This window comes from Zootermopsis nevadensis, unplaced genomic scaffold (assembly GCF_977971745.1).
Source record: "Zootermopsis nevadensis isolate Lab colony 2312 unplaced genomic scaffold, Znev_1.0 Znev_ptg000006l, whole genome shotgun sequence".
NCBI classification, from domain to species: Eukaryota; Metazoa; Arthropoda; class Insecta; order Blattodea; family Termopsidae; genus Zootermopsis; species Zootermopsis nevadensis.
The window spans coordinates 7,834,714-7,848,796 of NW_028259138.1; the positions used below are offsets into that span (position 1 = coordinate 7,834,714).

At 37.1% G+C, this 14,083-nt stretch overlaps 1 protein-coding gene across 9 annotated transcripts in view; it reads left to right on the plus strand.

Annotated features, from left to right (window-relative positions):
* Positions 1-14,083, plus strand: part of LOC110837522 (vanin-like protein 1) — a 207,790-nt gene that overhangs the window by 163,776 nt on the left and 29,931 nt on the right. The window contains exon 1 of one of the 9 annotated variants that reach the window (XM_087343645.1): positions 2,028-2,123. The exons of 6 other annotated variants lie outside the window; for them this stretch is intronic. The gene's annotated coding sequence lies outside the window, so the exon portion shown is untranslated. 2 more of the 9 variants (XM_087343646.1, XM_087343647.1) reach the window with 2 other exon arrangements.

The window sequence follows — 14,083 nt, forward strand, 5'->3', positions numbered from 1 at the left end:
TCATCGTAGATCTTTTTCTCATTGGTCTGTAAAGGATTAAATTGTCAAAGACGATAGTGAATTGGGTAGGTTGGTATGATCTAAATAATATACTTGAGGCAGGCAAATGTTTCTAGAATAACCAGAATTTCTAAAAAGTTTAAAAGACTTTGTTAATTCTGCTTTCGTAATGAACATTGAAGTAAACATGGCGTTTACTTTATTTTAATTTTTCCACTTATCTTACTTCAATACTTGGGACAAACTCTGTTTCGTAGAGAAGAATCTTTATGGCCTAAAAACAATTTACTAAGTAAGACGTTGTAATAAAAAGAACCGTGCGATTAAAACGCACAAGTCTGAAACATATCCCAACTGCATATGCAAAGTGGAAATGAACATAAACGCCCTCCACTTCATTTCTCATTGACAGCAAAATTATATTTCATATAAACTCTATGAGTAAGATAATACTGAAGTCGTCCTGTCTTTATATGTAGTAGCTCACTGGAGAATTTAATATTAAAATGTTAATAACGAAAAAATATGATGCTTCTTAATAGAAAATATCAAATATGGAGCCTGATAACTCTTTTAAATTCAATCACGCAACAAATTAATGATGAAACTATTTGGAGTGTGGAGTTTATTACGAATCTCACTGCGATGTAAAGAATAGGACATGTCAACGCTATGGTATATATGATACGACAGACAGAACATTAAAACAACAAGAAGTAGACCTACGGAGAGGATGTTTGACATTTTTTAAAGTGGCGGTATTATCACACTTTTATACGGCAGAGACACTCGGGATAAGAATAATAATAAGAAGAATAGATCTCATTACTTAAACTCAAACACATGGAAGTAAATTTGTAATAAGAGTGAAGATATGTAACACACTGGAAGAAATTAAAAGTTATGGTAACAAATATTTCTTTGTCAAATGGTAGAATCGATTTGCTTCAGCAGACAATAAGAATTTTCCAAAACTTGGTCTTTCATACATAATAAAACGATACAGTAATATAAGAAGACCAATAAAATATAGCTGTGAATTCTATTTGGACTTGGATCTAATCCTCTAATCCGTGGAGGGCAAAATAAGAGGGGGAGTAGGAAGTAGTGTAAATACTGATATTCTGTGTTTCCTTCGCCTTTCCAGAGCACAGACAGCCATTCCCACAATAAACCACGAGTATTTATTGATGAATTTACCCTGTTCTTCACAAACAACGAATAAAATTCAATACTGTCCCAGTCTTCCTTTCATTAAATAGTCTCACCAGCGCTGTCCAGTATGTTAAATAATCCATTGCAAATTGCCTCAAGGCAATGAAGCGAGTATTAGATAATAATGGCTACTATTTGCCAAATTTCATGAAGGGAGACAAAATTTGATTGTCCGAATAAAATGTACATAAAGCACATACAACTTGTAAGGATGAAGAATTGTCTCTCTGCATCTGCCTAAACGAACACAAGCCAAACCTAAACCTTCTTAGTGTAAGAAGCATATGATTTAAAATCATGATTCTAGAACGAGGAACTGAAGGCATTTTTATGTTTAAACTTCTCTGTGGCGATCGCTGCATCCATTGCCACTTTTCGTAATTCTACCAGCACAGCTGATGTGCCTCCAGTCTCAGAATCCTTGATTTGATTTGATTTAATTTCAACCTCCTTATGTTATTTTCTCAACCTTCCTATAACGCCCTCTGGCCAAGTGTTTTCCTCAGTTAAACAATCTCAATCCATGGTTAATTAAAACTCACAATTTTGTTATTTGAGGTTTTCACGGTAAGTCCGAAGACATCCATCTTAAAACTTATAATACTACAATCTAAATTTTAACAGCTGTAAAAACCTCAAATTTCACTTTAAACCAATGTTTATTTATTAAATTATTCATCAGCCTTTATTGGTAGTTGATTATCCTCCAGTCGTGACCTACTTTACATCCTCATAGTCATTATTTTCTGATCTTAAATATCGCTCACTTATTAAGAGAGTAACAAACTTCAATTCACCTGTTACATAAATAGCTGAAGACTGGTTAGTATTCCTGTTTTCCGGAGACAATCAGTTAAAATCTCGACACGGAGACCGAGTTTCTTCATCGGTTACGTCATTCAATCCAGGTAACTGCTTGTGTGATACCATAGAAATTATCAATTATTGCCATAAGTCCTGATTTTAAGAAGAAAAATTTATGAACAGAGCGGAAGATATTTCACTCCCGTAGTTCTGTATATAACTAACTAACTACAGGAACCCGAAGGATATAAATATATATGTTTGTAAATCGTTAAATTTAGTTATCTGGTTGCTGTAGGAGAGGATGTTATTTGGAAGAGAAGTGTTATTTTGCAATTTGCTCGGAAATTGTGGTATTAATTTGGTATTTTAGTGGCGACTCGACGTGATGGTCCTTATAAAGCTTTTCAATTTTACGCTCTGTGTACAAACGTGAGACACGTGGCTCGAGGACCGAATGACGAATATCAGTTCGAATAATGAACGCTTTCTTGTAACGCTGGGTTCAAGCCACTGACTGGTGTCTCCATAATGCATGAACTCTGCAGTAAGGTGCTAGTGGTAAGCAGGGTGTCCCCCCCCCCCCCCCGCGCTTGGCTAAACACTGGCTAAAGTTAATTCCACAGCGTCAACAACAGACGCCACAATCTACGTGACGACACGATATAGTGCCTGCCCTTGGCTTTAATGCTTATAATAAAGTTAGGATCCCCACGTAGCCAGTAACAGACGAAGGCGGCCGGGGGAAAGTTGAATTGTCGCCGGCCGCGTGTCGTATATTTCCCAGAGCAGCTATTTCGCATGCTGCAATTCTTCATTTCGTCTGGTATTTATTAGTCTTTCTCTTAAGGTGTATGGAGCACGTTGCAAGAATATTAAATTCTCAAACATTTTCTTCCTACAGAGCAACAGCTGCGATATTTCGTACAAAATGGCGCATAGTGTTCTCCTGAGAAAATAGTATGTAGAATGAGTTGCCTAACGTTAGGGCGAAATGTCGCATTTTGAGAGAAAACTAATGGCTGCTGTATTAGATGCTACCTTGTATTTTATAGTGTGAAGATGTCAAGTACATTAATTAAACTTACTCGAAATATGCTTATGTACCGACGATAATGAACATTATAATCATTTAAAAGTTAACTATTAATGTTTTCAAAGCAGGTAATGGAACCATGGACCGTGAAATTTGTCGCAGTGTGTGCGTGTGTGTGCGCGAACGCATTTAATGTGCTATTGTAATTAATGTACGTGTAATTTTAAACACTGTTTACTAATACAGGCTCAAGCCCGCACCGTTGACATGTGCTAACTACAAATGAGACAATAAGAGTAATTTGTTTTCATCAGTTGCCAGTTAAAAATTATCTCTGCTAAATATTTATACTCGTTGTAAGAGGACAAGTAATGAGTAACATGTACGCAGAATACTTGTAGGACTTTAATATTTTTTTACACAATTACAAATAAGTTTTGATGATATAATAGGCTACTGTCACTGTCTATCACTGCTGGAAAAAAACTTTTAGACTCTTTACAAATTTTAATTTCTGTCACAAATTCTATTTATCTTATCGAATTATTAAACTGTAACACATTCAAATTAGTTCGTTACGTAGTGAGTAGAATAAACAATAAAAGTGGTAAGCAAGATACAATCTTGGCGTACGAGTATTTTATAATTATTGAAATGTTTACAATTTATACAGTTCTGTACCATTTCGCCGCGTTCTGCGATTAGTTGGAGTATAGGATTTAAAATGATATTTCTGGAACACATTCCATGAATCCATAATTTCCCTGCCAGGACTTTTAAGTCGCCACTTAAAAGTGTGTAGCTGTATATATAAAACAGTCGATGTGCGTTTATGCAAAACTCCCAACTTCTAAACAAGTCATTTACTGGAGAGTCTACAATTATTTTTACTCTGTATTCAAGGAAAACAAGATTCGAATGTTGATAAATATCTGAAGTTCATTTTAGTGGTTTTCCATATTCCCTGCAGGAAAATGCGATGTACTACCTCAAACGGGTTGCATATTCGTCGATCCAAACTCCTCTTCAGATTATCAGAAGAATGTAATGAGACCAGTCCCTTGTGTAGAGGTGATGACTGGACACACAGATAAGTCGCTGATGAATTTAACAATGATTTTCCAGGAAGAATCCAGTTTCGCGTGCAGTAGCAGGAAAGTCGTTGAAGAAGTTGAAATAAAACAGAAATGTTGAAGAAATACCACGCCCATGTTGTTTCATAATCTCGGAAGAAGTTCGCGAAATTTTCATACCGCGAATGTTTGTAGTTTTAAAATTCACTGAGACTTACAAGTTCTGAAAATGGATAACTGGGAAGTGCCAACCATGATTCTTCTGAAAAAGAAAATGTTTTATCCGTATTACTGCAGCTATTGCATAAATATATAGCTGAAGATCTGTACCAGTAAGTTGAAGTGTATGAATGATTTCTCGGTAAAGAAAATTGGTAACGCGCTGACCTGAAAAAGTCTACAAATCTATCATGCAGGATTTCAAATAAGAAGAAAGCGTTGTTATCTCTGCAAACATTCACTGCGGCGGTTGGGGGGACATGTAAGAAACACACTAAAGTATAAGTAACTATAAAATACAGTATTCTGCCTATTTTTCGAGGTATTTCAGAGATATTGTATTGAAAATCTGTTGTCATCCTATAGGACCTTAGCAGGTGACTTACCTAACTTACTCTATATAAAAATAAGCATACAAACAACTGTTAACACTATAAATGACACTAGTGCCAAACGCTTTTCGACCTCAAAAGGTTATCATCAGTGGTAAAAAGGGGGAATTAATTTCTGAAATAGGTTGAAAATCCTTTTGTGATACGCATGGCACAACGTGACACTGCAAGATGTGTCTCTAAGTGTTCATTTTCCATCACATTCTTTGGTCATATGAATGCTTTTATGTGGAAAGTTGACAAAACTTACGAGGCTGTACTGTTTTCAATAATATTTTACTTATATTTTCTTTGGTTGGCATCAATGGAAAATTTTGAAATATAAACAACCTCAGAAGAAGCCTACTAGGACTATGTTTTATGTTGGTATGGTTACATGAATGTTTTATAGTGAACATATTTTCACAGATAGGACTATTCATCGCCTGACATGTTTGTCTAGAAGAACTTCAATATTGGGTAAGTAGAATAGAAAATCGATTGTAATAACAGAGGACCCTCTAAGACGTATCGAGTCACGTTCACAGAAGTACGGAGCGCCTCTGGTGAGCGCTTATAACTCTGCTTCACGTTCCGTAGGTCTCGGGTTTGATTCTAGGTCCGCAATATGGGTACTTTTATAATGGCCTTTACGTGGTCACAATGCACATTTCGTGATGTTACAGTAACATACGTAACCGCTTGTTTCTGTGTATTTTTAAACTAATTATTCATTGGCCCATTTGACTCTGTATAGTCTGTGAAATTTGAAAAGCGGTTTTGAATGTAGTAGAATAAAACCGTAATCTGTAATTATAACATTAACGACAATAACAATATTTCTTGGAGATGATAATGTGGTCATCAAAATTTAGTATAAATACACTGTGTCAGAAATATATTTGGATATATTAAAATGCAGTAGGAAGCAGTGTAATGTTCAAAGAAACGAGGAACTTGGTTATTTATGCAAGTCACGTGGTATTGTTAAGTTAGCCAGTGGAGGCAAGTCACAGATGGGATTTTGAAAATAACTTTGATTCTAGATTCAAGAGAGAATTTAAAGATGCAATTATGTAAAGCAGTTGGTTTCTGCGTTAATGGTTTTGAACTTTCCGTTTCTACTACGAGATTACTTTTTGATTGGTTGATTCTATGGATTTATAAGTAAACTAAAACTTAAGGGTACAGGCTAAGTATCCTCAGAAGAGAAACTAATCCCAGTGTAATCCGTTTTTTGTATAAAATATTTTACTTACATTCAGAATATTCCTTTGAATGACTAAAGTACTTTGTTATGTGATCATGCTTAAGCCTTAAACGCCTAAGGCTTCAGAGCGGTCTATTATATATATTAGGTTAACTCATATTTTTTTTGAAAGGCGCTGTGTCGCAAGACGATCATGGTTTTAGAGTCGCTATTTAATCTGCATAATTGTATTTAGTGCTATTTTAGAAAAGAAAGAGGGAGATTCTTTGAGGCCATGTCCCACAGATATTAGGTATTTCGAATATAATATGCGTACTGTCACAAAAAATACTGATTGTTTCTGTAGGCCGGTAGCTACATTTTAAAAGGTCATTATATGTTATGCAGGGACTCGGGTGTTTCGTTTAAATTTGGAGCATTGACAAATTCGGAGCGATACCAGTTGTCAGATTTCTAAAGAGTCTAATCAATATTTGTGTAGATTTTAAAGTGATCGGAATGGAAACCTTGACCTTATAAGAACCTTGTCCTCTCTTAAAGGAGGACGATGTGTAATCAGTTTCGTTTCTGGGCCAACTTTTTACCTTGTCTCGATTTGCTACGCATCATACAGAAATTTACACAACTAGCTTTTTCGGCGAAACCAGATTTAAATCACGTAAACCGACTTAGTCCTACAGATCCTTTTTTACTGGAGCCTCTCATTTCTTTGAATACGATTAAGAAGTTAAGCAAAAATTGTTCACAGTCATTTTCAGTTTGTTTAGCGATAATCAGACGATATGGCATTATCCCTTCATGTGCCTGTAGTGGAGAGGAATTGAATAAACTCACCAAAACTATCGGTTAAGATAGCCGGTTTCTGGACTGAAATTTGAACTCAGAACCTTTGTATACGAAAGAGGAGTGTTTCAGTATGTACGGAGCCGAAGTCCATTAGATATCTACTCTTAAAATCAGTAATGATAATTTTTTATGTTTCGAAACGTTGCACTGATCTAACACCATCATTTCATAGCAACCGATAAAATATATAGAGATCAGTGCAGTGGCGGCTCGTTCATAAGAGCTACAGAGCTGCAGCACACCCTATAATTTTAAAAAAATTGAAAAAAATATTTTTTGTGTTTATGTAATTTGTAACACGTTATTTACTCTATATCATTATCTTAATACTGCCCTTTACGTTGTCATTATCCACTAATCGGCTGAACTGACAGCAAGTCCGCGAGCGATGAGTGCGAAGGAAAACGGGGCTATCATCCGGCTGCAAGGATTTCAGCGCGGCTAGCCGGTCAAAAGTAGAGAGCGCGGTGGGCCGTGGAGTGAGGGGCATTTAGCTGGTACAGCGAATATCGGAGCTGCAGTCCTCGCAGCCGGCTTATAGTAAACTCCTTTACCCGGTACCACGTGTTTTAGACTGGTTTCTGTATCACAAAATGTTTCAAGGTTATTGTTAATGAATGTTCAATAATTCTGTGCCCCTACTGTTTTTTTGTTCTGATAATGATAATGAAGCCACGGTGGTCTAGCGGTTAGAACGCTGGCTTTGTATTCCTGGGGTCTCGGGTTCGATTCCCGGCGGTGCCCGAATTTATAACTTGTGTTGGGCAAGGCCGTGGTCTAGGCAACACGGAGGTTTCCTCCGGGGACTTCCCCGGTTTCTCCGTGGCATCCCAACAATGACTCCAATCACACACAGAAGAAGGCAATGGCAAACCACTTCTGGATCATCTGCCAAGGACGTATGTGAACAGGTCCCAGTCCGAGAAAAGGATGGAAGGATCCTGTTCATATGGACCTGTCGTCAGACAGAACACTAAATAAAAAAATTAAAATGATAATGAGCAAAGGAAGTGTATAATATTTACAGCAAATTATTTTTTCTGAATTGTCTTTGAGTTAAAAAAGTGATGTAAAAAATCATGGCCGCCCTCTTCCGGACTTACAAATAGTTAAAACATCGTCGAGCACGTATGAGTTTTCTCCTGATGTAAATTTACTTTTCATTTATTTATATTGTTATGTGTTGAAAAACTATTCTCATTTTTCCACCTTGCGCAACAGTGCTCAGACTCACGAGCAGCCACTGGATCAGTTTAAATTGTCTGTTGTGGTATGAGGGTCAGACTAAAGATAAGAGAAAAGAGGAGATAAAAATTGACCAGTAATACCATCTGATTAGGTGCTGTTGACACACTTGCAGGAGCAGTAGTCCCCCAGAAATCTCGGTTATCTCCCGTGTGAAGGGACAAAGCACCATTTGGACGTAACGCGGTGATGCTTTAGTGCAGGTAGGATATAAATCCGTGCTGAAAGGGTAAGCCACCAAACAAGAGTACCCAGGGCATGTCGATGCTATCAGTTGAACACCGAAACCTCCACCACCAGAATCCGTGAGTCTAGTACAAATTCAGAGTTCAAAAGGATTACGTTTTAACGTCTCTCTCTCTCTACAGAAAATTTATCTTATACAGTGTATAATTTATATTTCAGAACATAGTAAGCTTTATGTATTATACCTCATATGATTTGATAACGAGGTATAAAATATTTAGAAATTTTCTCCGAATTTTTTTTTTATAAATTTACCTCAAACGCTGTAACATTGCACGTGGCCTCTTGTGTCAGGCGTTTTCAAAATTTTGGTGGTGTGTCAAGAACGTAAGAAAAATACTGTCTATGGATCGAGACAACTAGGTGAAGGTTTAAAACCCACGCTAATTTCAATTGCCTTGCGGCGTTGTCGAGAAACTAGCCATTAGTATTCATTACCGCGTGACGGAACGAGATCGCATGGGGCCGTGACAATAACATGTCCGGCGCCCGCCATCCGTCAAAGTGACGCGTGCTGCAGCCTTGTCGTAAAACAGCTTGTACAATGCTCAAGCTGCAATATTGCTTTTATCGGCAGTTCATCCATTTCGTAAACTAACTAAAAGACCCGTTTGAGTTTCTCTCAGTAGACTCTACAGTGATGTAATGACATTGCTTGTTTATCAAAGAGTATATCTTTAATAAACCCTTAATTATGCTTGTTTTATTATATAAAAGATCTTTAATGAACTCTTATGTAATGATTATAATTATAGGCGTATTACAATTCTCATTCACATATATCTTTGTAAGATTCACAAGCGGTATAGGGTCCTTTGACCTCTTAACTGACGTAATGAAGTCAGTACACTGCAAAAATCAAACACTGAACTTATCCTTACTTATCATTATATTCAGGTTTTGTAAACGAAACAACGTGGAGGACCGTTCTTTTGTGTTATTCAGCACATGGTGGCATTTCTCGCAAATACGAATCTTTGGTTGTCTAGGGACGTTACAGAGTTGGATAAGGATCGCTTCATGCATTATAAATCACATATGGTTTCCTGGTAAGAACCAGGTAAGCAGAGCAGACGGAAACGGCGCTATGAGAAAGAATATTAAACGTTCTCATAAAGACAATGTTGCAGTTACAGACAATTGGAGAAATCCACTCTGTGTTATTTCGGGCATATCATTGGCCTTGATTTTAGTTTCTTACACATCCAAATAAATTTTTACAAGGTAATAATTTTCTACACACTGAATACACAGTTTTTTTATAGCTATATTTATATAAGCTAATAAGATGTATTGGCAAGTTTTTAAATATTTTGTTGTTGGAAATATTGATACTGTGCGATTGTAGTGTCGTCTAAAGTAGAGATTATATCAGACAGATACAAAAAAAATTAAATTACCTCCTCACGTCCAAGTGCCTCTTCTGTAATACTAAATTTAATCGAGATCAGCCGAATAGTTTGGAGGATATTAATGGAGATGTTATATGCGGGGAAACTGATGTCACCTCCCGATTATGAATTATTTACACATATTGTTGTATATAATAATTGTTGTGCCACGGTGGTCTAGCGGTTAGAACGCTGGCCTTGTAATCCTGGGGTCTCGGGTTCGATTCCCGGCGGTGTCCGAATTTATAACTTGTGTTGGGCAAGGCCGTGGTCTAGGCAACACGGAGTTTTCCTCCGGGGGCTTCCCCGGTTTCTCCGTGGCATCCCAACAATTACTCCACTCACACACAGAAGAAGGCAATGGCAAACCACTTCTGGATCATCTGCCAAGAACGTATATGAACAGGTCCCAGTCCGAGAAAAGGATGGAAGGATCCTGTTCATATGGACCTGTCCTCAGACAGAACACTAAAAATAAAAAAATAAATAATAATTGTTACTCATTTTATTAAGTTCGCGAAAACCACGAACGTGCCTGTAAAGTTCGGAGTAAATTTGTCAATGGTAGTTAAACTAAGCACCACGACATGCAGACGTGTGGGTAACTGTACGTATCAATTGCTCCACACACATTTATCAACATTAGATAGATGTGAATACTTTATCCTAGAAAACAATCCTGGTACCCATTGGAATCAGAAGCTTTTTGGGCCCCAGATCCGATCTGAACATTGTGTATATTCGGGAACCGAGCCCTGGCCGTCCAACCTGTAATCTAGTTGCAGAATAGTGTCTGACCAAGAATTAACGCTCGAAATCTTGCGTAAACCATTTCCATTGCGTATACGTGAGTCGGCCATGATGCAGGTGCAGGAGGGAGGCGTCAGTCCGCGCCAGATTCTGTTTTGCGCTCAGACGGCAGTTGCTTTGGTGCTATTTAACTTTGATATTTGATACAACTGTGTTTTGCTTGTGGTAAGCATATGATTACCAATACGGAACTTAAAGAAAAATCTATTAAATGTTACCGTTCACTCACAGACAGCACCACAGCAGAATATTTTGCTTTGAGTTTGTGTTTACTCGGCGAAGAACTGAGTTTAGAGCCACGGCCTGTTTTACCGGTACTCTGAAGCCAATCGAGTCTCGGCGAAGAAAGTTGTCTTAACGCTTTTCCGAGAATGGCAACATATTTTTAGAAAGCTAAGAAGGCTATTGCAAGACTTATATGAATATATTTTTAAATTAGAAGGTAATTATTATGAGCACACCCATGTCTGTCTGTCTGTCTGTATCTTTTTTGCTGAGGTTTTCAACGTACATACTCTGGGATCGGTCTTCCTACGGGGGTATTCAACCTGCTGGACCTAACATTATATTAGTGCAAGAGTGGCATATGTATATACCGTTTGAACAACTTCAAAATGTCATTGTACTCCAAAGAGTATCCTCAATGTTTCCATTCTTCTTGTTGATAATATAGACGCATATGTGAATTCTAAGTGTTCAAACTATGTATTAAACATTAATAGAACATGTGGAATCTTTACACTTTGTTCTATATTGTACACGTTTGTTTTTAATAGGGTATATTATTTAATAAATTTAGAACACAGAGTGCATTGACTTTTAATATTATAAATATTAAAATCCTAAAGGTTTAAGAAAGAAACAAAACTTTGGCAGGTTTTAGACATTTGTAGCATTAATAAGTTTTTCTCCTTTGTTTTTTTTTAATTTCGCTAATGTTTTTTCAATGTTGCTGCTTTGTATGTGTGTCGATAAGGAACTTTCTTCGAATCCTGTACGTCAATAAACTGGTTTAGGATCTTATTGATAAAAAATATAAAACTGAAGTGCGTATGACAACACCAGTCGCTGTCACTTTCTGTTACTAACTTTTAAATTACTTTCGTCATATTGACTTAGGTCAAAAGTGGCCGAAGTGGAACACGAGTGAACGGCTTCATCTTCTATCCCAGAAAGCTTCGTTGTTTGTATCGGTGCCGAGAGCCCAAAGTCGGAGTTTCAAAGGGTCACTTTTGTTTGAATGTTCCGGAGTGTTACAAGGAAGTACAGAAACAATGCCTCTTGCCTCCTGGCAAAATGAGGGAAGTTTCGGAGGTGGTTCAAAGTGATGAACCCATTAGTGTATTAACTTGCTATACAAGTTTATCTCGACACTGCGCATTCCAGCAGGACTACTTGAAAAGCTTGACTGCACAAAATAAAGTTTATCTATAAAGTTTTGTGGTAGTGAGGACCAGAATAATGCCAACAAACTGGATATTATTCGAAAAACGAATCTGTCACAAATAAAAACCTTTTTTATGAACAGAGAGAGAAACAAATATTTCGGCAGTGGTAGTGGCTTTAGGTTGCCTGACTTTACCATTGCAATTAAGAAACCACCCCAGTGTAAATACGAAATATCGTAACATCATCTTTAAGCTATACTGCATTTAGGTTTATGTGCAAAAAACATGAAACGGAATTTATATAAAAGGGTAATACTTATGATCCTGATGATGATGATAAGTTGTGTGATTACGTGAGCTTCTTATCTTCCTTGTCGCCACGTCATACGGTGTTCTCTGTTTGTGGACAGAGGCAATAGTCTCAAGATATACGATGTAACTGATAATTGACGTTAAGGAACACACAAAATATAAACCAGATATGCAGTATCAAAACTGCAGAGTATAATAATATAAAAAATAAATATTACTTAGTTTTAGAAAATACACGAAGATATTTGCAGTACAAATGTCATTGAAAATGAAATTATTAACCAATATCAACAGGCAAAGTTAATCAAGTCGAGCGATCCCGAAAATTATTCAAATTTTCTACAATAAAAATTCTCTAATGTCAAACAACGTTATCACGAATTGTTTATGAATTTTACATGGCAGGTCGAAAGGTGTGTTTAATAATTTCGTATACTCACTTCTTATATATTAAAAATATATCACTTGCAAAGTGATTTCTCAAGGACCAGAATTGAAGGAATAGTCTCATTTCGGAACCAGACGTTGTCGATTTGCAGAAAATTTTGATTAAAATAACTTTGAAGAAGTACTGTTCACGCAGTGAGTTGGTGCTATGAAGCAACCAGTCGTCACAACTTTCCTTCAATCGTCCTGGCTTTGATGTTTCAAATTTTCAGTGTTTTGATACAGCATCTGGCCACGTCCCTATCAAGGGGTAAATAAGCACCGCCTTCATACTGGAGCATCCTCCAGCGTGTGCTTGGAGGAAAAGTTCCTTTACGATGGTTGTGACTTCGTTTTGTTCCTGAAATTGAAAAGCTCTCAGAGAGGACTGAGATTTGGAGACGAGGATAAGATGAAAGAGGAAGCAGCTACTCGAGTGACGTCAGTGTCGGAACTGAGGTGTCTTGAAGGCGACTGTTATCTAACAAATAAATAGTGTACTTTGTGGAGTTCCTTTCAAAGAACGTTTCCTACAAAACTCGCACAGAAGCTTCAGTAGGCTGCTTTTACTTCTGTGTTCGTAAACTGAGATTCTCTGAAACTTCCCTTTTCTTTCTCGTAATATTGCGAGCTTCAAGTCCATTCCGAGGTCAAGAGTTAAATTGGTATTTCATTCTGTTCATAATTATTGTTTATCTAATTTCTTCTGGGAGAGAGATTCAGTACAAATATTTCAGATAAATGTACATACTGAGGAGTTTACAATTTGTACTGCTCACCTAACAATTTTATGGCGACTAACAAGTGAATATTCCGGTTGGTCATGCCAAATCCTCACCTGAAACTTTTCTGGTCCACTGAGCCCATCTAGTAATGATTGTACACAAAACTTCAGCTGCTGATACGCTGTGCAAGGGTGCGAAAAAATTGCTCAAAATTCGAATGCACATTTAAAAACGCGTCACCGCGCACGAGCGTCAAATCAATGGCGCGATATTCCTGAGGAACGCCAGAGAGCACTACAAAAGGAGACGGAAAAGTTACAGAAACACGAACCCGAGATTGTCTGTTGGTTAAGTGACTACGAAACTAGTTTACATAACCATCAGAAATCAAAAATAAAATAAAATGGAGTGCTGGAGGACAGTATCACAAATTTCTTAATAATTCTTATATAAGATAAGTACTTGGGTTATTCTGAAAGGTTTTTAACAGCACAAAAAAAGTTACAGTGGAACCACGGTTCCGGAGAATTTGACGTAAATATGTCTCTGTATTTAAATTATATTTACGTCTCTGTAATGTAATGTAATGTAATGTAATGTAATGTAATGTACAGTAAAGTAATGTAATGTAATGTTATCTTCAATGTCATCCATCTTGTTACGAAAGCGGATTGTTGACGGCAGTAATGTAACACAACAATGCCGAGTAAACAGACGACGTTTCCTAGGTAACATAACAATGCACGCAAGCTGACCATTGTTGTCG